Source organism: Ursus americanus, chromosome 22 (assembly GCF_024610735.1).
Source record: "Ursus americanus isolate L20-20 chromosome 22, mUrsAme1.1.p, whole genome shotgun sequence".
Taxonomy (NCBI): Eukaryota; Metazoa; Chordata; class Mammalia; order Carnivora; family Ursidae; genus Ursus; species Ursus americanus.
The window spans coordinates 40,118,690-40,140,781 of NC_142148.1; the positions used below are offsets into that span (position 1 = coordinate 40,118,690).

Here is a 22,092-nt window from a genome sequence, read left to right on the forward strand (position 1 = left end):
AATCCTGGCATATGGCAGGCAAAGTGAACTTGAAACATAATGCTAAGTGAAATAAGTCAAGCAGAGAAAGACAATTATATGATTTCTCTCATCTATGGAACATAAGAACTAGGAAGATCAGTAGGGGAAGAAAGGGACAAAGAAAGGGGGGTAATCAGAAGGGGGAATGAAACATGAGAGACTATGGACTCTGAGAAACAAACTGAGGGCTTCGGAGGAGAGGGGGGTGGGGGAATGGGATAGGCTGGTGATGGGTAGTAAGGAGGGCACATATTGCATGGTGCACTGGGTGTTATACGCAACTAATGAATCATCGAACTTTACATCAGAAACCAGGGATGTACTGTATGGTGACTAACGTAATATAATTTAAAAAAACATTAAAAAAATAATAAAATAAAAGAGAATAAAAAAAAAGAAACATATAAAAACTCAACATAAGTTGAAGTAAACTTATGGCCTGATGAATACAACCTCTTTGAAGCCAAGCTCAACCTTACCTTCCTTAGGAAAGGTCCTAGGACCACCCGAATACAAAGTAATCTTTCTCTCTCTTCAGATCTTTATTTCATAGAATGTCTAGAGGTCTCGTGATTTGCTGGCTCATCTCACCAGTTACAATGGTCAAACTGTGAATGTTCCCCAAAGCAACTCCTTCCTGTGCATTAGTGACCCCTGCACCTCTGTCTCCTGCAGTGACTTCTCCTACCTACCAGCTCATTCCCACCTACATACCAATGTGCTACAGATCTCCTACCACCAACCCCCGCCACAGCCACCCCCCTTGGCCCTGCATCTCCTTCAGCTACTACCAATTTCTCTGTGCCCCTTTGGAAAATATCATCTCCAAAGACTTCCCTATACTAGTGGTTTCTCCAATTCCTCCCCTCCTGCTTTCTCTTGAACCCCCTCCATGCAGGCTTTCATCACAAGTGACCGACCCACCGTCACTCTCTTGATGACCACGCCCTGTCTCTGGACTTCACCTGCAATCCATATGCTGATGACTTGAATCTAAATCTCCAGGCAGCCCTCTCCCTTGATGCCACACTCATGCACGCATACGCTCGCTTACCTCAGTGTATTCTGTGGGGATGCCAAAGGAGCAGCTCAAAGCGAATACATCAAAAAACCAATGTGAAACTTCCCCCGCCTCCCAAGCCTGCACACCATACCACCTCAGTGAATGCCAACCTTCCTTCTAGTTGTTCAGACCAAAAACCATGGCTATACTCTGCGCCTTTCTTTCTCTAATTCCTACATGCTTAGTGCTGGCTCTGCTTTCAGATTATGCCCCCAATCTGACATCGAAACACCTGCACCACATTTCTCCTGAGCCCCAACCACCATCATCTTTCACCAGGAAACCCACAATAATCGAGGCTACGACCCATGGTGCCCCACTGTGGCACATGATCTACTCAGCAGCCAGAGGGCCGTGAGGGCAGACCGCTCCTCTGCTCAAATACCCACTAGATACCAGTAACACCCCACCTCTTCCCCAAGGATGTGACAACCATAAAGTCTCCAGATACTGTCAAACGTCCCATGGGGAACAAAATCAGCCCTAGTTGAAAAGAATTACCATACACACACACACACACACACACACACACACACACACACACACAGAGTCCTCAATTCCTCAGGTCTCTAATCAAAAGCCACCTTCCCCATCACCCATACAAAACAGTAATCACCAAACTCCTTTATCCTGATTCACTTTCCTCCTTAGCAATTACCACTATATGACATTATATGTAAGCTTATTAATTCATCTAGATTAGAATGCAACCCAGTGCCTAATTTCATGTCTGACACATAGTAACTGCTCAATATTTATAAAATGAATGAAATGAGTGGGCAGATATTTGAAGTTCAGAGAAAAGCAGGAAAGAGGGTCAACAGCACAGGTCAAAGGACTGCCTTTGTCTTAACTTCAGGCCCATCTGTACCAAGACAAAAGAGCTCTAAAATCAGGCTTCCAGACAAATCTGAGATAAATTCCCAAAGACTGAAGGTGAAAATTCCAGCCTTCAGGTTGGGCTGTGCTGAGTTCAGACTAAGTCAGATCCAACAGCACGACCGCATATGCTCTGTGATTCTAGGTATGACGTGAGCAACAGGGAAACAAGTTCCAAGCTACTAACCAGGCTCCGGGTAGAGACACTCCTAGCAAATCTCCCCCCCGCCCCGCAACCCCTATAACGGACACAGTGACCAGGGCACAGCTTTAGATCCCCAATGTGAGGACTGCCTGAAACACAATCAGTGTGCCTTACGTTCCTGGAATGAATCAATGCATTGTGTCACTTGAATATTAAAACAATGCTATCCTTTAGGTGAAGGACTCACAACTTCAAACCTTGCAGACAAGGGAGCTCCTAAGAGGTTCAGGGGAAGGGCAATAGAAAGAGAGAAGTCCCTCTGGGCCTTCATATCTGCAGACATTTGAGTCTCAAACACACCCCGCAGAGCTGCAGTCATGCAAGAGGGTGATGGAATGAAACGCCAAAAAAAATTTTAAAAATAAAAATCACCACTTGAAAGAAAGCAATTTAATTTAACAACCATTAAATACATACGCAGAGAAAATGACCAATGCATAACTTAGATTCAAGAAAAGGAAATGAAGCATGTCATTGTTCTTCAATTACTCCTCTTATCAGCCAGGCTCCCATTCCAGGGCTCAGAACCTCAGGCTTCCAGGTCGGAGACTTCAGTAATCCTGATTTACTATACCAAGGCCCTCGCAAATCTTAGCTAAACGAGTACTCTAAATAAACCAGCCTCTACTCCTGCCTCTCAGGTATTGGGAGAATTTGTCCTTTTCCTCCTGCCTGTAGAATTCAAGCAGAAGTGGAAAGTATGTGCTTTTAAGATATATATTAGCGTGAAGAATTTAATCACACGGTTCCATTTCATAAAACAATGTCCTCACTGGAAGGTCTGGTGGCTCTGAACTGTGACAGCACTGCACGCATGGTAGGTGGCCGCATGCCAAAGAATGTTCCAGGCCTCTAGGTCTATGTGAAAAGGACAGTGACAGTTCTCATAAGTCCAGAGACACATGTATTTTCTTTTTGGATAAAAGTGGACAATAACCCAAGAAAAAGGCAATATTTTAAATTCTAATAGCTCCCACTGAAACTAGAAAAATTGTTTTGAACTATATCCCAGTTTAGTTTCATACTTTTTTTTTTTAAATCACTGAAAAACAGGTTTTTTCCCCCTTCCTTGAAATAAGTCTCATAGATTTTGAAAATCACTTGAAATTCATAACTTTGGAGCCACTAGGCCAAAAGCATTATTTGTCCCCACATGTGCCCTTCCTTCCCCCACACACCAGCATGTTCTCACACACACTTCCAAATGCTGAATGGGTAAACCCTGAATTAAGAGAAAGTTTTCCAGGAGTGGGGGCAGATGAATTTATGATTAACGCTGCTCTAAAGCTCTATGACATTCAAGCTGCATTCACTACACGATATTATAAAAGTGTCACTTCATAAAACTAAAAACCAGGGTTTAAATCATTGCTCAAGTGAAAAAGTAATTTCACACAAAAATATCTATCACGTATAAAACATTTATTGAGAGGCATCTACTGTTATACATAATTTATGAAACACCTCTTTGATAAGATGGAATATTTAACATAGCAGAGTTGGCCATCCCTCCACCAACTCTAGGTACACTGGGTCCCAAAGAAAGTACTAAAATACATATATAGCTGCACATACTTTTTGTATTGAAACAAAGCTTTTGGCAAGTCAATATCTGTATAAAAAGGAAACTACAGCCTGACTAAAGGTGTCAAAACACAGCATCAGCTTAAACATTACGTTCATGACATTTGTAAATAATACGTTCAATATGTTTTTCTTGAGTCTCTGAACTTACAACATGTGTCCAGTGCGGAGACACTCCCTGTATCACTTCTGGCACATTCCAGTGATTCAGGTGAGTTGCACGCAGGGCTGCCAGATCCCAGGGGAGAAGACCATACAAGGGCTTGGCTCACCGGGAGCGCCCTATGTAACCATCATACCTGGTTATCAGATCGAGCAGAGATTCTACTCTTTTAATCACAACCGTATCCTCAGTATCTAACACTTTCTGACAAAAGTCAACAATTTTCCTGAATAAATGAATAAGTGAAAAACAACACAAAAACTTATCACCAACAAAAACCAATTTTTCCCTTTTGAGAAGCCTACCTGAGAGCTGGATCTTACTTGGGAAATACTGGGAAAACTGGTACTGTGTTTGCCCCACCTATATGAAGAGCTCCCCAAGAGTAGAAACTGTGTTTCCTCATACTGCCTGTTATGTGAGGTGAACGCAGCTGCACAGGGCAAATAGTAGTCACTCAGTAAGTGCTGATTATCTGGCATGGTAGGGAGGAAGTGATTTTAAGCAGAATGTTTTTTTTGACAGTCAAAAATTAAATGTCAGAATCTTTTCGTGGAAATGTAGTCTATGCAGACTTACGTGTTTCACTAACTAGCGGAATTCTATAGAGTTGCCTCACGTATAAAGTGCACTTACTTTCTGCCGCCTTGACTACAATACGTAGCAGAAGATGAGAGGTAATGGCATGGTCCCCCTAGAGCACATGCCCACTGTGGGTGTGAAGAGGGAGGGAGGAAGTCAGGCAGACAGGAAAACTTTTATAAAAAACAAAATGATCCACTAGCAAAGCTATTTTTTCATTTAAAAAAACTGCATGTGATTTTATGTGAATTTAATAAAAGGAAAAGAAATCGAAGTCTTTGTTGAATTCCAACCAAATGTTTCTTCACTGCAAGAGATATTTCCTAAAATGTCCTTCTAAGTTAAAACGTCATAAAGCATATTTAGAGGTTCAAGAGCAGCGCGTGTATATATCTTTCATATGTGTTTTGATTTTAAGCACCGTTAGTCGAGTTTGTACGGGTTTGGAAATATCTGCCTCCTGCCCTCACACCTGAACGACATCTTAGCTGTTGCCAATTTGCGCCACAGTCAGGTCATACCTCCTTTCCCTCAGAACACGGAAGACATGGCTCCACTATCTTCAGAACTGAATGCGGCTCTAAGGAAATAGGAAGTAGACTGACTTTTAGTCCATGGCAGACAATCTGGTTTTCTGCCCAGGGGGTCTGAAGAACTTTTCCTTTATCTCTGAAACTCAATAGCTTAATGAGGATAGATCTCAGTATTGAACCTTCCGTACTCCAAATTTTCTTGGAATCCAATACTAATCTGCAGACCCAGTTCTTTTGTTTATTTTTTCATTTCAGGAAAATTGCCTTATTTTCTACTGCATTTAGTTTCATTTGCTGACTGTCTACTTCAGGGATACCAATTATCCTTATATTACACTGTCTTTGTCTTCTTTATCTTTTAGCTTCTGAGTACTTAATATCTTGATTATTTCATTTGTGTTCACTGAGATTATTAAGACTTTATTCTTTTAGTAATTTGATTTCAATGGCATCTATTCCTTCCCTTGGTGTTTCTAATTTTATTTATTAGTCCTTCACTAGATGTTGTTTTGGACCTCAAAATCTTTCTCTAGGTCTGCAATCTCCCTTTTATCTTCCCCCATCTCATTCTGCTTTTTATTATCATCTTGTTTTGTCTATTGACTTCACATGTCTGACTAACTTGATCCACGGAATGAACAATTGTAAAGAATTCCCTTCTATGCCTTGAGGTATGTTTTCATCTAGATCTGGACCTTTGTCTTTTGCATGCTATCTTCCTTTTTTTCTTTCCTTTTTGTCTGTCTGTCCATCTGTCTACCCATCCTTCACCACAATCAGGTTTATATAATTACCCTACTTTTATCTTACATCTTGAGTATGCTTAGGTATCCAGAAATTCTGTATGCTCACACATGACTCTTGTCCCACCATACCTGTGATCTTGCCCAGTTCAAAGACTAAGTAGTCTGCATTCTATCCACTTTCCTCTGGCCGGATGTAATGACAGACAGCCACATCTCAACTGAAACACCCTAAAGGCTCTGTCTGAATGCCGGGGCTCTGCCCTCTCTCAACAAAGGTCGTGAAATATCCTCTAATAAGCTTCCTCCTCCCACTTGAGGAGAGATCCCACTCCTACAGGGAAGACTGCTCTCAGACTCATTGTTCCACCAGGACTTCACTTACAAAGAGAATCAGCTCTGCTCTTCACATCCTCCCAGTCACTGTCAGCCATTTCTATGGTCCCTCAAATAAGAACAGGAAAATCAGTTTCTATCTCCCCAGGTTGGAGGGTTTCAGGGAGGGTTTTCAGAACCCTCACTGATTCAGCTTCTGATGTGCAGGCTTAGGAACACACTCTGTCATAACCTTCCCTTTTCCTTGGCAGCCAGCTCATGATTTTGTCATCTGCTTCCTATTAGTGAGTCACGCAGCATTTCTGCTACAGCATGGAATACTTGCTTTGCTTTTTATTATTTCCTCATATCTTTGAAATTGTGATGTCATCTCCAAATGCCTCTTTAAAGACTAGGATTTCAGCAGGCTACAAAAAGGAAGAAAATAAGAGGTAATCCAGGTTTGGGGGACTTCTTGAGTAAAGACACAGAAGCAGAAAACATGGGTATCTACACAAGGGACCCTGGAAATCCAGTTTAACAGCTAAACCTGGAAAAAAATGGACTGGAAAGCCAGGCAGATGGGTCATTATTTGATTCAGAAACTGGGAAGCCATTGGGAATTTTGAAAACAGCAACTAGTTGATTCTTCAGAAGATGAATCTGGCAAAGATGTGCAGGAAGAGAGGAAAAGGGGAAGCAGGATTAGAAAGGAAGGGACAGCTTGGGTGACACTGTAGAGGCAGACACACTCCGGGACAGTCCATTTAGATGGACTGACCTTAAGACATCTTCTCAACTCTTTTACGTATTCTTCTTAATGAGAAATAAGGAAACTGAAGAGTTTGCAAGAGTTGCAAAAATCTGATAAATATCCCCAAGATTTTTATTGCCAGGAAAAAATAAATCTGACATTTACTAGTAAGACTCTGCAGAGAGCTCAGCAAGCGGATACTGGTGACTTGTTAAAAATCACTCACCAATTTGACTGGCAAGTGTTCTCAAGTAATTTACATGTTTCTGGTATAATGTAAAAATGATAAACAGTCATTGGCAACACAAATTAATTAGTTCTGAAATCCTGAAAGTACACCACAAGCTGACATTCACCCAGAAGCTACTATTTCTTATACATTCTTCCACACCTAGAAAGAAATCTGTCCATCTAAAAGAGAAAGCAAACAGTTGCCAAGATTACCAGGAAATCAGTGAAGCTGTACTTGTCAACTGCCTCAACTATCATCCTGTCTTCCTTCACTCTTTGTTCATGCAGCCTGAGTAAGATCTGTTGAAAAGGGGAAAGAATCTTCACATTCCTCCAGGAAATAACCTTTTACTTTTGCTGTGTTCCCAGAGAACATGTGAGAGAGAAGTGACTAAAAATAATATTTGCTGGCTAACAGCATGTTCTATGACCCTACAAAGCTGTCAGTAACATGTAATCCCTCTTGTGAGAGCTCTACTAATTATGTTGAATCAAAATCTGATTCTCTCTCTCTCTCTCTCTCTCTCACACACACACACACATGCACGAGAAAGAACAGTCTGTAGAAGTTAATGAGGGACTGGAAATCTACCATAACTGAAAAAGTCTGGCACATATCACAGACTAGAATCAAGGAAGGACTGGCAATCAGCCCCAATCAGAATGAAGCTCCAGGAAGGAGGAGGTTCAGGTGGGAAGGCAGAATTAGGAATCTGTGGCTTGAAAAAAGGGAAGAATCAAGTGGGTCAAGTTAGAAGCTACCCTTGGTCCTTCTCTTTGCCTCAAATCCCCTAGCTAGACCATCGCTGGTCCATCAGCTCTACCTGCACGACAAAGTCTGAATCATTCACAATTTTCCAACTCCACTGCTACTACTGACCAGGTCTGGCTACCACCATATCTTACCTGGAGTCTCTGACATCCCCCAATTGGTTCTTCCGTTTCCTCTCTTGCCACCCTACAATCTATTCTGTATATGACAGCCAGAGTCACCTTTTCGAAACTTCAAGAAGTCATGCATAAAACCCTACAATGGTTTCCCATGCATTTAGAATAAAACAACCCCCCACATCTCACTTCATCTGGCCCCTATGCACCTGTCCAACCACATCCCCCTCCAATCCCCACTTGACTCCCAATGCTCCAGCCATAATGGCCTCTTCATTCCCACTGCAGGGCCTCTGCACATGCTGTTCCCTCTGCCTGGGAAGTTCTCCCCTGACATCTTTGTGGCTTGCCCCCTTCTTGTCAATCAGCTCTTATCACACATGCTGCCTGCTCTCTCAAAATCAAAGACACCAGTGAGTCAGGTGAAGAAGGTCCTCACTCAGATAAAGCTTATGCCCTATTCAACCCCATTCCCCTAACACCAGGCACATATTCTATCACTCTACCTGGCTTACTATTTTCAGAGTACTCAAGGCTCCCAAAATTACATTTATTGTGTGTCTGCCTCTCCAGAAAGCAACACTGGGTCTAGGACAACAAGTCAGGCCCAGAGAAAGAGATCAGGATGGGATCCATGAGAGCCTAACTACTTAACAGTATCATATCTCTGATCCTGGGGCTGAGACTGTCTCTGATCAGTCCTTTTTTTATGCTCCTTGCTAGGCAAAAGAAGCTCTTGAACATCAAAAGCTGGCCAGGAAAAAAAAAAAAAAAGTACACAGTCACTATTTTGAAAACCACTCATCTAGGATATTAAGCCTTTGGTTTTCTCACATGTCAAATGGGGATAATAATCCTCATAAAATTGTCTTTAAAATTCAATGAAAAGATATATAAAAATCTGCAAAAAAAAAAAAATGTCCAGAATAACTCAAGCTTATAAGGGATTCTTGCTTAAATGTGAAGGTCTGATTTTAAAAGATTATCATCATAAATGATTTAAGAGGTGTGCAACACATCTCTACCTAACATCATGATGTTGATAGCAGGCTGGCATCTATTACATCATAAAAGTTAAGGTAGGAATGCCGAAGCCTTGCTTCTTACAGGACTTTGAAACAATCCACATTAAAGTACCTGTAGTCAAAAGAAACACATTTAGAACAGATGGCGAACAGTCCCAGACTCACCAGGCCAGAAACAGGAAGAGAAGAATCTGGCCACCACCTACCCAATGGTGCTAACAACCCTAAACTTTCTGGCATTATTGGCAGTCAGCCCCTAACAGTAAATAGAATTAATATTGTGCTTTTAATGAACAGAAACTCTTGGGGCAGTTCAATTTCCACTACACTTCCCACTGCAGAAAACATTCTTTATTTAAACGCCAAACAGCTAACTCTTGGCAGGCAGTTCAGAGACGATGCTGTGTAGATCTTTCTGATGAAACAGTCCTCTGCTGGCTGAGCAAATCACCCAGATGTTGGTATTTAAATTATGCAAAATGCATAATACCAGTTAAAGAAATTACGTGTGAAAATATGCAAGAGCAAATTTCCCCACATTAATATTTAACGAGACTTTTTAAGTAGAGCAGGATCTTATGATCACAAGTACTTTAGTATATTTGACCTAAATGGAAGACCAAAATACTCAGGAGGGTTCATTAGAAGGTTCCACGAGGGCATTTCCTATAATACAAACTTGAACACTGGTTAGAAAGTTAAGTGAAACGGTCACGTTAAGTGGCATGCTGTAACCTAGAAAGCTTCACTCTGACATCTGCCTTAAGCTTTGGTCTTGGAAAGCTGGCTTACTCTTATTTCGTACCCACAGAAAATGTCACGCTCATACCCACCTCCCAGCCTTTGCTTGGTAATGTCTGCTCGGGAGAGCCCTGCAGTCCCTTCCTTTATCTAACTCTTACCCATCTCACCCCTCACCTGGAAAACATTTACAGCCTACTCAGGTCCACAGTGGACCCTTCCCCTGCACTGACCACAGTTAACCAGACGAATCACACAGATCTCTGTCAAATACAGACTAGCGACATTAACATCTGCATATCGTTGTTTCTCCTGCTGGACCAGCAGATCACCCAAGGAGTTTTTAAAAAGTACCATATCTGAGCCCTGTACTGGTCCCTTCAAATGAGCATCTCAGGGGCAGGGCCCAAACATGGGTATTTTTTTAAGCTCCCAGGTATTTCATATCCAGGATTGTGCCATAATTTTCTATATTCCCCTATATGACTGACACTTCTGCTCTGGGTGCACTTTGAGGATTTATCAAGTGCTAGAGTCTATCAACCTGTAACCCTCACACTCCACTTAGCTGCTTCTGCAACTCATTCAACTAAGATTTCATGAAGCACTACTTGGGTATTAGCTGGGGGTAAATGAGTAGAACAGACACCCCTTTATATGTTATCTATACCTCTACTTTGTTGTCTCTAGATTTGGATCTACCTCAGTGTTATATGTAACCGTATGTTATATGTAAAGATATATCTATTATAGAAACATATAATAGCCATATCTATGTATCAATGTGTTAATCTTTAAAGAGACTTACCTATCTCTACTTATCAGTATTACAGATCGTGGCTATTACCGTTAACATCCATATCTTTGCTATCATCCACTAGCAAAAATAATTAGTATTATCCAAAAAATGCAAACAAAAACCCTGAAATTCACAACTAGCATGTCTGTTTAACCCCAAAATTTCAAGGTCTTGGTATATGGACAGTTATTCCAAGTAATATTTACTCCAATAATTCTTGCCCACAAGGAATTTGCACAGACTTTCAGAGTTGTAGCAAAATTCAACTCCACTGGCCCAAGCTGGACACTGACGGGCTTGAGTGTTTAGTCATGTGTTCCAGGTCCTTCCTCCAGAGTTCCATTTAATAACTCAGCACAGCATGCACGTAAATAGCACACAGTGCCACGGAAAAACTGACGTGCCTCTGTATCAACATCGTGAGTAACAGAGGTTGCTTTCCTCCTTTGGGCGATGTACAGTAGTCACCCCTCATCCACGGGGCATACGTTCCAAGACCCCCAGTGGATGCCTGAAACCACAGATAGTACTGAACCCTACTAGTATACTATGTTTTTCCCTATATACCTGTAACCGTGACAAAGTTTAATTTATGAAATAGGCATGGTAAGAGTTAACAATAATAATAAAACAGAACAATTGTAACAACATACTGTAGTAAAAGCTGTATGAATGTGGGCTTTCTCAAAATAGTTTATTGTATTGCATTCACACTTCTGGGATGATGTGAGATGATAAAATGCCTATGTGATGAGATGGAGTGTGGTGAGTGACGTAGACACTGTGACGTAATGGCAGGCTGCTACTGACCTTCTGACAATACGTCAGAAGAAGGACCATCTGCTTCTGGATCACAGTTGATGGTGAGTAACAGAAAATGTGAAAAGTGAAAGTGCGGATAACGGGGACTATCGTAATGAATTAATCTGACAAGTGCAGATAACGGGGACTATTGTAATGAATTAATTTGACATTTCTTCAAGGGAGATCCATTTCACGAAGGCAAAAGCCAGAGTCACGTGGTGATTCCTGCCTGACCCAGCACATATTTATCCCACAGACTACTAGTCTAGAATGGTCCAGAACCAAGAAGGAAAACCCGCCAATGTCACAGAGGAAGGGCACATTGAGGACTTCCTGGCGGAACTTCAGAACACCTCTGTGAAGCAGCTGCTACTACCAAGCCCCACCCAGGTTTAGAGATTAAAAAAGGGGGGGGGGGCGCCTGGGTAGCGCAGTGGTTAAGCATCTGCCTTCGGCTTAGGGCGTGATCAAAGTGTTCTGGGTTCGAGCCCCACATCAGGCTCCTGCTTCTTCCTCTCCCACTCCCCCTGCTTGTGTTCCCTCTCTCTGGCTGTCTCTCTGTGTCAAATAAATAAATAAAATCTTTAAGAAAAAAAAAAAAAAGCTGAACCCTGAGATTCCATCATTTGCTGAAACCATAGCTAAACTCAGAACAGAGGTTCTCCAAAATGCAGGCTGTCAAACCTCTTCGCACCGTCCTCTAGAGCCTGCACAGGAAACCTCATGCCTTCCCATATCTTACACCTGCATTTGTGACTGTCCACTTCGGCAGTGCTGATCATTTAAGTAATCTCAGTTATGTCTTCCAAGTCTATAGTAAATGAATAAAAAAGAAAAAGATGCCTCACATCTCAACAGGCTCAGACGTATCACTATATAATGGCCACATTTAAAACAAAATAAGCTTTAAACCACAACACAAGAAGTTAAACCTAGTCTCAGCTGATTTAATATGGAAAAGCATGTGGCATACAGTAGAAAAAAATATAATTCTATCACAGCGTGAGTCATGCTAATGGTAATCAGAAAAAAAGCCCACTAGATTAAATAGAAAATAACCTTGATTCCTGTTTAAAATGTGTGTGTCTCTGTATATACAGGACTCACGTGTGTCTGTATGTGTCTGTTAGTCAGCTTGGGCTGCTGTAACAAAACACCCAAGACTGAGTTGCTTAAACAACAGAAATTCATTTCTCACAGTTCTAGAGGCTGAGAAGTCTACAATCAAGGTCCCAGTAAAGCAGGTTTTATTCTGAAGCCTCTGCTCTTGGCTTGTAGGAGGCCACCATCTCCCTGTGTGCTCCCATGGCCCTTCCTTGGTGCATACGAACAATGGTAGAGAGAGAGATTTCTCTTTCATCCTCCTATGGTAAGGCCACCAGTCCTACCAGATTAGGACCCCAACTTTATAACCTTAATTACCCTCTAAAGGCCCTATTTCCAAATATAGTTGCACTGGGGATTAGGACTTCAACATACAGATTTTGGAGGGGAATAACTCCGTGCATAGCAGGGTGTGTGTGTGTGTGATGTCATATGTCATATGTCATATGTCATATGTCATATATATATATATATAGGATATATATATAGGATATATAGGATATATAATAAATATAATAAATAAACATGAGAAAGAGAGAAAAGACAAGGAGAGACTGGACCTGACCCACATCCCACACACTACTGCAAAACAGAAAGAGATTATCTCTTTTTTTTCTTAATACTTTTTTTTACATTACAAAAATTTTTTTAATTAATTTTTAGAGGTGGGAGGGGGAAGGGGAGAGGGAGAGAAAGAATCTTAAGCAAGCTCCATGCCCAGTGCAGAGTCCAATGTGGGGCTCAATCTCAGGACCCTGAGATAATGACCTGAATCAAAATCAAGAGTTGGACACTTAACTGACTGTGCCACTCAGGCACCCCTACATTACAAATTTTCTATAATAAACAAATCTGTAATCAAAATAATACACGTAATAGAATTTTTTTAAACAACAAAGGGACATATTTTCATGTAAAATTTTTAAAACTTAATATATCTCAATTCATTTATTTAAAACATATTTTACTTAATCTTAAGTATATCTCCAAGGCTATCATCTTATTGTATTTTTATTGTATGTTATATAATGTTCTGAAAATGGAACTCTAAATGACAAAATTTCATCATCCAAAAATGAAAGCCCAGAGACTATTTCTCCAAAAGCCTTCAACAAGGAAAATCTTCCCACAGCTAATATCATGCTTAATGGTGAAAAACTAAAAAGTTTTTCCTCTAAGATCAGGAACAAGACAAGGACACTCACTCTTGCCACTTTTATTCAACATAATAGTGGAAGTCATAAGCAGAGAAATTAGACAAGAAAAGAAATAAAAGGTGTCCAAATCATATAGGAAGAAGTAAAACTGTCTCTATCTGCAGAGACATGATAATATATAGAGATAACCCTAAAGACATCACCAAAAAACTGTTAGAACTAATAAACAAATTCAGCAAAACTCCAGGATACAAAATCAATACACAAAAATCAGTTGCATGTATATAAACTAATAACTACTAGAAAGAGAAATTAATAAAACAATCCTACTTACAATTATATAAAAAAAAACACCTAGGAATAAATTTAACCACTGAAAACTGTAAGACACTGATGAAAGAAACTGAAGACAACACAAATAAATGGAAAGATATTCCATTCTCGTGGATTGGAAGAATTAATATTGTTAAAATGTCCATCACACTCACAGTGATATATAAATTCAGTGCATTTCTTATCAAAATCCAATGTCATTTTTTCATAGTAATAGAACAACCCTAAAATTTGCATAGAACCGCAAAAGACCTCAAAAACCCTAAGCAATCCTGAGAAATAACAAAGCTAGAGGCATCACACTTCCTGATATCAAACTATATTACAAAGTTACAGTAATCAAAACAGTATGGTAATTGGCATAAAAACAGACACATATGGGGTACCTGGGTGGCTCGGTTGGTTGAGTGTCCGACTCCTGGCTTCGGCTCAGGTCATGTGTGATCTCAGAATCATAGGATCAAGCCCTATGTCGGGGTCCGCACTCAATACAGAGTCTGCCTGAGATTCTTTCCCTCTCCCTCTCCTTCACCTTCTGCCTCTCCTCCCATTCATATGTGCATGCGTACTCTCTCTCTCTCAAAAAATAAACAGATAAATAAAAGCTTAAGGGGAAAAAAAGACATCTAAATCAATGGAACAAAATAGAGAGGGCAGAAAGAAACCACCCGCACAAGAATTTACAATGGGGCAAAACAAATGGTTCCTGCACAGCAAAAGAAACCACCAACAAAATGAAAAGGCAAGCTATAGAATGGGAGAAAATAATGAAAACCTTACAAGGAGTTAATATCCAAAAAATGTAAAGAATGTGATACCAACCCAGTAACAACAATAACAGTAACACCAAAAATCTGAATTAAAAAATGGAACTTTAGGGGTGCCTGGGTGGCGCAGTCGTTAAGCGTCTGCCTTCAGCTCAGGGCGTGATCCCGGCGTTCTGGGATTGAGCCCCACATCAGGCTTCTCTGCTAGGAGCCTGCTTCTCCCTCTCCCACTCCCCCTGCTTGTGCTCCCTCTCTCGCTGGCTGTCTCTGTCAAATAAATAAATAAAATCTTTAAAAAAAAAAATGGAACTTTACATCAAAAACTAGGGATGTACTGTATGGTGACTAACATAATAAAAAAATATTATTAAAAAAAGTTTATTCATGTTGAAAAAAAATAAAATTTAAAAAATAAAAAAATAAAAAATGGACAGAGGAACGAAGTAAACATTTCTTCGAAGAAAACATACAGATGGCCAACAGACACATGAAAAGATGCTCAACATTACTCATCATCAGGAAAATGCCAATCAAAATCACAATGGGAGATTACCTCACACTTGTCAGAATAGCTATCAACAAAAAGATAAGAAATAACAAGCGTTGGCGAGGATGTGGAGAAAAGGGAACACTTGTGCACTGTTTATGCAAGAGAAAACTGGTGCAGGCACTATGGGAAACAATACACAGGTTCCTCAAAAAGTTAAAAATACAACTACTATATGATCCAGCAATTCCATTTCTTTGTATGTCTCTGAAGGAAATGAAAACAGGATCTTGAGAGGATACTGCACCCGTATGTTCATTACAGCATTACTTCTAACAGCCAAAACAGGGAAACAACCGAAGTGTCCATCAGTAGATGAATGGATAAAGAAACCGTGGTATGTATACACACACACACACACACAAACTGAATATTATCCAGTAATTAAAAAGGAAGAAACCCTGCCATTTACAACATAGATGGACCCTGAGGGCATTATGCTAAGTGAAGTACTCAGACAGATGAAGACAAATACTATACGATCTCATCTATATGTGGAATATAAAAAAGCCAAACTCATAGATACAGAGACAGACTGGTGGTTGCCAGAAGTGGGGGCATTGAGGGCGGGAGGTGAAATGAGTGAAGGTTGTCAAAAGACAGAGGCTTCCAGCTATAAGATAAATAAGTTATGAGGATATAATGTACAGTTAGGTGACTAAAGTTAACATACTGTATCGTATAACTGAAAGTTGTTGAGAGAGTAAACCCTAAAAGTTCTCATCGCAAGAAAAAAAATTTGTAACTATGTGAGATGATGAATGTTCACTAAACTTATTGTGGTAAGCATTTTGCAGTATAAACATATATCAGGTCATGGTGCCGTACACCAAAACTAATACAATGTTGTATATCAATTATATCTCAGTAAAACAGAGGGTGTAGAGATAAGGAAATCTGCAGGTGTCTGCAAGCCAAAGGAACTTTCAGCCAACCTTTATTAGCAGAAATCACACCTGAAAAACCTATTAAGGCTTTCAAAAAAAAATCTACCACCCTCCACAGGCATCAGGAACACACTTATGAAAATAAAATTTAAAACTCTATGTGAGAACTCATAGGATATATATGGATTCCCAGATCTTAATTAAACAGGAAATAAATATTAAAGCAAAGATCCTCCAGTTCACCTTTCTGCAAGCTGCGTTTTTACCACTCTTTCACATAAAAATGGGAGGGGCTTAATTCCTGGGCTCCACGTAGATTTCAATCCTTTCTTAGCCACTTGAGCTTTTCATTACCCAAAGGGGACTTAGAAAAAAGAAAGGAGGAGAAAGAGATGGAGGGAAATTTAAGGGCAGGGGGCACACTTCTGGCTACTCATGGCTTCCTTCTGGAAAGTGCACACTACGGACATGCTGGTGAGTCAATAAAGACCAACCCCCAAATGAATGGGCTCATTCTGTCTCCGTTAGTAATAAAACTTGCTTTTTACAGAGAAGAGAGAGTATGACCCCCTTTCTTGTATTAACCAATATCCACCCCCAAACGCTAAAAGTAAATCAGTCTAATGAACCACACTGCTCAGACAATGGCTTACACCATGAGTAGTAAGGGCTTGTCAAGAGCACATATCAGTCAGAGGTGAGTTTCCACCCTTGCTGTGCAGTAAACTTAGGGAAAAGCAAGGACAACACAGCACAGAGGGATGTGACTCTGATATTCCACAAATGACGATATAAACTATCTGGTAGGAATCCAAGGAGTTAATCCTCTTCAAAAGGTCTGCCACTCAAATCCTGTCCCTTTGCAAGTTTACATCACAACACTTTATATGAGCACCAATCTCAAAAATCCTCCTCTCCCAATCAATTTAGAAGGAATATAAATGTCTGTCTTGGTTGTATAAATACTCTGATGGCCAACAATATTTTACACAAGTATTCCTGTAAGTGATACATTACACTTTGAAATATTATTAATATACCTTTAGCAAGACAAACTGCCCAGTAAATCAAAAGGGCATTCACTCAAATTATGCAAGCGGAGGGCTTTCAAAAACCCAAATATAATTTTGAATACTGACTGCACATGGCCCCAATAGTTTATTAAAATATGAAATGTAATCCATTTTAAAAAGAGAAATTACATTTGAAAGCTTTTTACAAGTAAAGCATGTGTGGCTAGGGTTACAGAACTGTTCAAGGAAACATGAAATTCAAAATAAAAATTAGATTGTGTTTCCTGATCTGGTCTGTTAATAGTAAAGCAATAAACAAAGTAAAAGGTACACATGCAACACTTTCCAATTACACAGTTGAATTATTTCCGTTAGTAAGTGCAGTGCCAGCTGCTTATCTCAACATCTAAGTTCTCGAAATCACAACCAATCAGGACTCAAAAGTAAAGAATCAACTCTTTCCTGAGCCATCACAAAATCCAAACTCTAAGATCCACGTGTTTCATTCATAAAAAAAAAACTACTTGCATGTTGTAAGCACATGGCCACAATCCCTATGGGAAACAGGCAGGATCCTCTAGAGTTGAGTAATAGCTATACCACGTGACCCAGCCTTCCACCGGAGGTAGATGCCCTGTGGCAGGCGGGCCAACGCCAGCCGAGGGCCAAATCAGGCCAGCTGCCTGCTTTCGTACACAGATGTGTGCCGAGGATGATTTTTACATTTTTAAATGGTTAAAGAAAAAAAAAGACTTGTATTTCATTACGTACGAAAACTTAAGAAGTTCAAATTTCAAAGTCTATAAACAAAGTCTGATCAAAATACACATTCCCACATTCATCCATTTACGTCTAGTCAACGGCTGCTTTCGTGCTGGTGCGCGTGTGGCGATGTGTGACACAGGCAGCATGGTCCACAAGGAGGGAACTGTTTACCACCTAGCTCTTTACAGTAGCAGTCTGCTGACCTCCGCACCGGGGAAATGCATACGGGCATTCCCTAAAACGCATGCTCAAACATGTTCCCGGCAACACTATTCAAAATACTCCCACAAAAAAACCAACAAGCTACCCAAATGTCTGTTGAGAGCAGAATGGGTAAACTGCCATTTATTCAGACAATGGAATAATACATAGTAACAAGAACACACTAACAGCAGCCACAGAAAACACCATGGATGAATATCACAGACCTGCTGAGGAGAAAAGAAGCCGGACAGACCAGAAAAAGGACGTGACATTCCATGTGCCCAAGGCTCAAACACAGGCACAACCGTCTTCACAGACAGAAATCAGATAATGGTTACCTTGATAATGCAGCACCAACAAGCACATTCCTAAGTGTGGCCTCAAAATATCCCTGAACGGGGGCATAAAATTTACCTTAGTTTCATAACAGTGATGTCTGGGTCATTAAGGAACACTGCGAGTACCGTACTCTGGAGCAAAGTCGCACACGGCCCCTCTCAGCTGGCTGTGGTTTTTATCATCCCACCTCGCCAAACCAGGACGGAGCATTCCTCAAAGTTACCATGCCAGAGACTGGGCCATTTCCTGGCCCTGCCACGGCATCATCTCCCTTCCCAGAAATTCACTCATTGCTCAGATCAACACCAAGAACCAATCCTGCCATGACAAGCGTGAAGGCACTGTTCTACTGCCGTGCTGGGTTTAAGATGATGAGGGAACTGTGTTACCTATTTTCTGAACAAATTTCCACCCCAAATGGGTAACTTCTATTTCTTTGCTCTAAGGCGCAAACTTTTATAACCCAGAAAGCAGACACTTGGAGCAAAAGCCTCACTCGCAAAAGGGTCGGATAATGTGGGCTCGGAACGGTCAGGAAGGCAATTCCTTCCACTGATATTAAACTATCACCCCGGGCAATTTTGTAAAAGGTGAAAAACCAAAGTCCACATAAATTTTAAAACTATTAGTTTTCTATTGACACATAACAAATTATCACAAGCTTAGTTTAAAATAATACAAATGTATTACCTTTCAGTTTTCAAGAGCCAAGAGTTGGGACACAGGTTAACTGTTCTCTGCTCGGGGTGACAGTCAGGGTGTCGGCAAGGACTGTGGTCTCGTCTGAGGCTCAGCGCTCTCTTTCAGGCCCATTCAAGTTGGTAGAATTTAGTCCCTTATGGTTGTAGGACTGAAGTCCCCATTGCTTCTTGCTGGCTATTGACACCTATGACTTAGCTCCTCAGGTCCCAGCCAAGGGCCCTCACGAAATGACAGCACATTTCTTCAAAGCTAGCAGGAGAATCTTTCTCTAGTCTGCTAGGAGAGTGTCTTATATAATGTAATATAAATCATGGGAGTGACATCCTGTCGTATTCACAGGTCCTACCTGCACGTAAGGGGAGGGGTCATTATAATGTGGGCATAGCAGGGAACAGGAATCTGGGGTCACCCACTCTGACTCCCACACACACACACACACAAAAATGAATAAAGGGTGGTTTACTTCATGAAGGTATCTACAATGTTAAAAACTGATTTTTTTCTTCTGAGACACTTTAGATTTTAAGTTTCACAGAAATAATATTAGCTAAAACTAAGTTTTTTTCCCATTAGGGAAATTAATTTTTTTTCTATGAAGTTCACTTTTCACCAATAATGAAAAAAAAATGTATGTATATCTATCTGGTTCAATTAAACAAAATATCTGAAGGAATATTCAGATGCAGGAACAGACTAAAATTCTTATTATGCCTATCCTAAAAATATTCTCAATCCTTCCTTCCTTCCTCCATCCTCCCTCCTTCCTTCCTTAACTTAGTAATATGCTTAGAAATGTGTTAAAGGGCCAGTGTTACCAGTAGATTCAAGCGTCTGATCCTCCCACCCCTATCTCTTACTTCAACACTGAACTAATGAGGGATGTTACCCTGGCACAGAGGATAGGAAAGAAAAGGTATTATATTCTTTTCATCCATTTTATGCAGAAAATTATGTATAAATGGAAGATTATGCAGAACAGAAGCTATAACAACAATCCATAGTGTTCATCAATCAAAGAAAGGATGGCTTCTCTAACTTCGTGGCTGCCTTCTACTGGAACCCTGCAAGGCTTTACTTCATAACTCGCACACTTCTAACACGCCCGGTGAAAAAAAACAAATATTCACCCAGTTATAGTCACTCCCATGGTACTTAACTGAGGTTGAGATTATGCATACCCTCTTCTTACCTGTGGTTTCTGGCACACATAATAGGCATTTCATCTCTGTTTGATGAATACTGTGGGTTCTTCCAAGATGTGACAAATAATATCAGCAGGACTAAAGGCTATCCATTCAGTCTTCAACATTCTCCTTTTGGAAACCAGCTATTCTGTTCTAATTCGGATACTTGCGTTGTTGTTTACTTATTTTGAGCAAAGACAATACGGCACTAAGTCATCTTCTCCATCATCTACTACAGACCTAGGACTCAAAACAATGTGGTGCTATGTTCTGTGTCACGCCGTGCTTGGGTTCTCTCCCAGAATTTAGTTGCTGAACTTGAGAACTACTGGGTGTCAGGACTTCTTACAGCCTCTCCTGATAGGCACTCCTCACCGGCCTGGTCAGGAGAAGCAGGGCTCTGACATGCCACTTGCTGGACGCAATACTGGCTCCTACTCATACATAACCTTGACCTTAGCTGAGTTCTTAGCCTCGTTCTGTTTCTGAAAGTAGAAACCAGAGTGCTTACATCAAAATGTGTGTGAGTTTAAATAAGATGGTATGCACAAAGCATCTGGTGCCTATTATAACAGTGCCAGGGACCAAGAAAGACTCCAATAAGTGTTACGTATTTATATCTTCATCATTACAACACGCAATTATTTCCTAACAGGGCTAAATGTCTTTTCAAAAAATAGTTCTCTCCCCTGAAATGGAGCGATCACCTTGGACACAGTCTTATCTGGTCTGAGACACAAGCCCACAACAGCTTTACTGTTGATGGTCTCAGAGCTGTTTATTAAAATTATCAACAGACTGTGTCATTTCAACTACCCTTCTCTTTTTGAATCAGTGATACATTCAAACGGAATAAAATTCAAACTGTACAAAGGAGTACGCAGTGAAACACTCCATCCCACTCCCACGCCCCAGACAACCAGGGCCCTTCTCCAGAGGCTCCCCTGAAGCTTACAGAGACACAGGCGCAAGTGAGCACACTATTACCGCTTTACCTCTCTTCCCTTTGTGTACACAGCTGACAATGCACAGTGGACACCACTCTGAGCCTTGTTTCTCTCTTCCTCTCTCCGCCTCCCCTCCTCCCTCCCTCTTCTCTCTCTCTCCACTTAATATTTTTGGAGCTCATTCATATTAGTATATAAAGAGCTTCTTCGGGTTTTATACAGTTATGAACAATTCCATTGTGTGAATACACTCTAATTTATTTAACCTGTCCTCTATTCATGGGCGTTTAAGTGGCTCTCAGAATCTTTCAATCACTGGCTATTGCCAGCAGTGCTGAGATGAGTAACGCCGCATGTACAATGAACCTCTCAGTGCTGGCTGAGGCAATGGATAGACATTCATAATTGCTTCTCATTACACATCAGAAACAATACAAAAACCTTCCTGGGGGCTCGGGCTCAAAATGAGCTAAGTTCTAAACTAAACTGTGGCCAAAACCTCCTGTTCCCAGGGGCCAAGCATAGTGTCATTACATGTATATTTGTGAAAGATTTGGGGCCAGGGGGTGGGGAATAAGAATGAATGAATGAATGAATAAATAAATAAATATATATATATATATTCATTCTCATATATATTTATTCATTCTCATTGTACGTGTGTGTGTATATACCATATACATATACCATATATATACATATATACACAGACACCCACATATACATATACGTATATACATACATGTATGTATTCATGTGGGGGGGGTGTGTATGTGTGTGTATGTGTACTTACCCCCCTACCCTTAATCTAAA

General features: G+C 40.6%; 1 protein-coding gene across 7 annotated transcripts in view; it reads right to left on the reverse strand.

Annotated features, from left to right (window-relative positions):
• KIF16B (kinesin family member 16B) overlaps positions 1–22,092 on the reverse strand; it is a 305,749-nt gene that overhangs the window by 170,849 nt on the left and 112,808 nt on the right. The window lies entirely within an intron of this gene.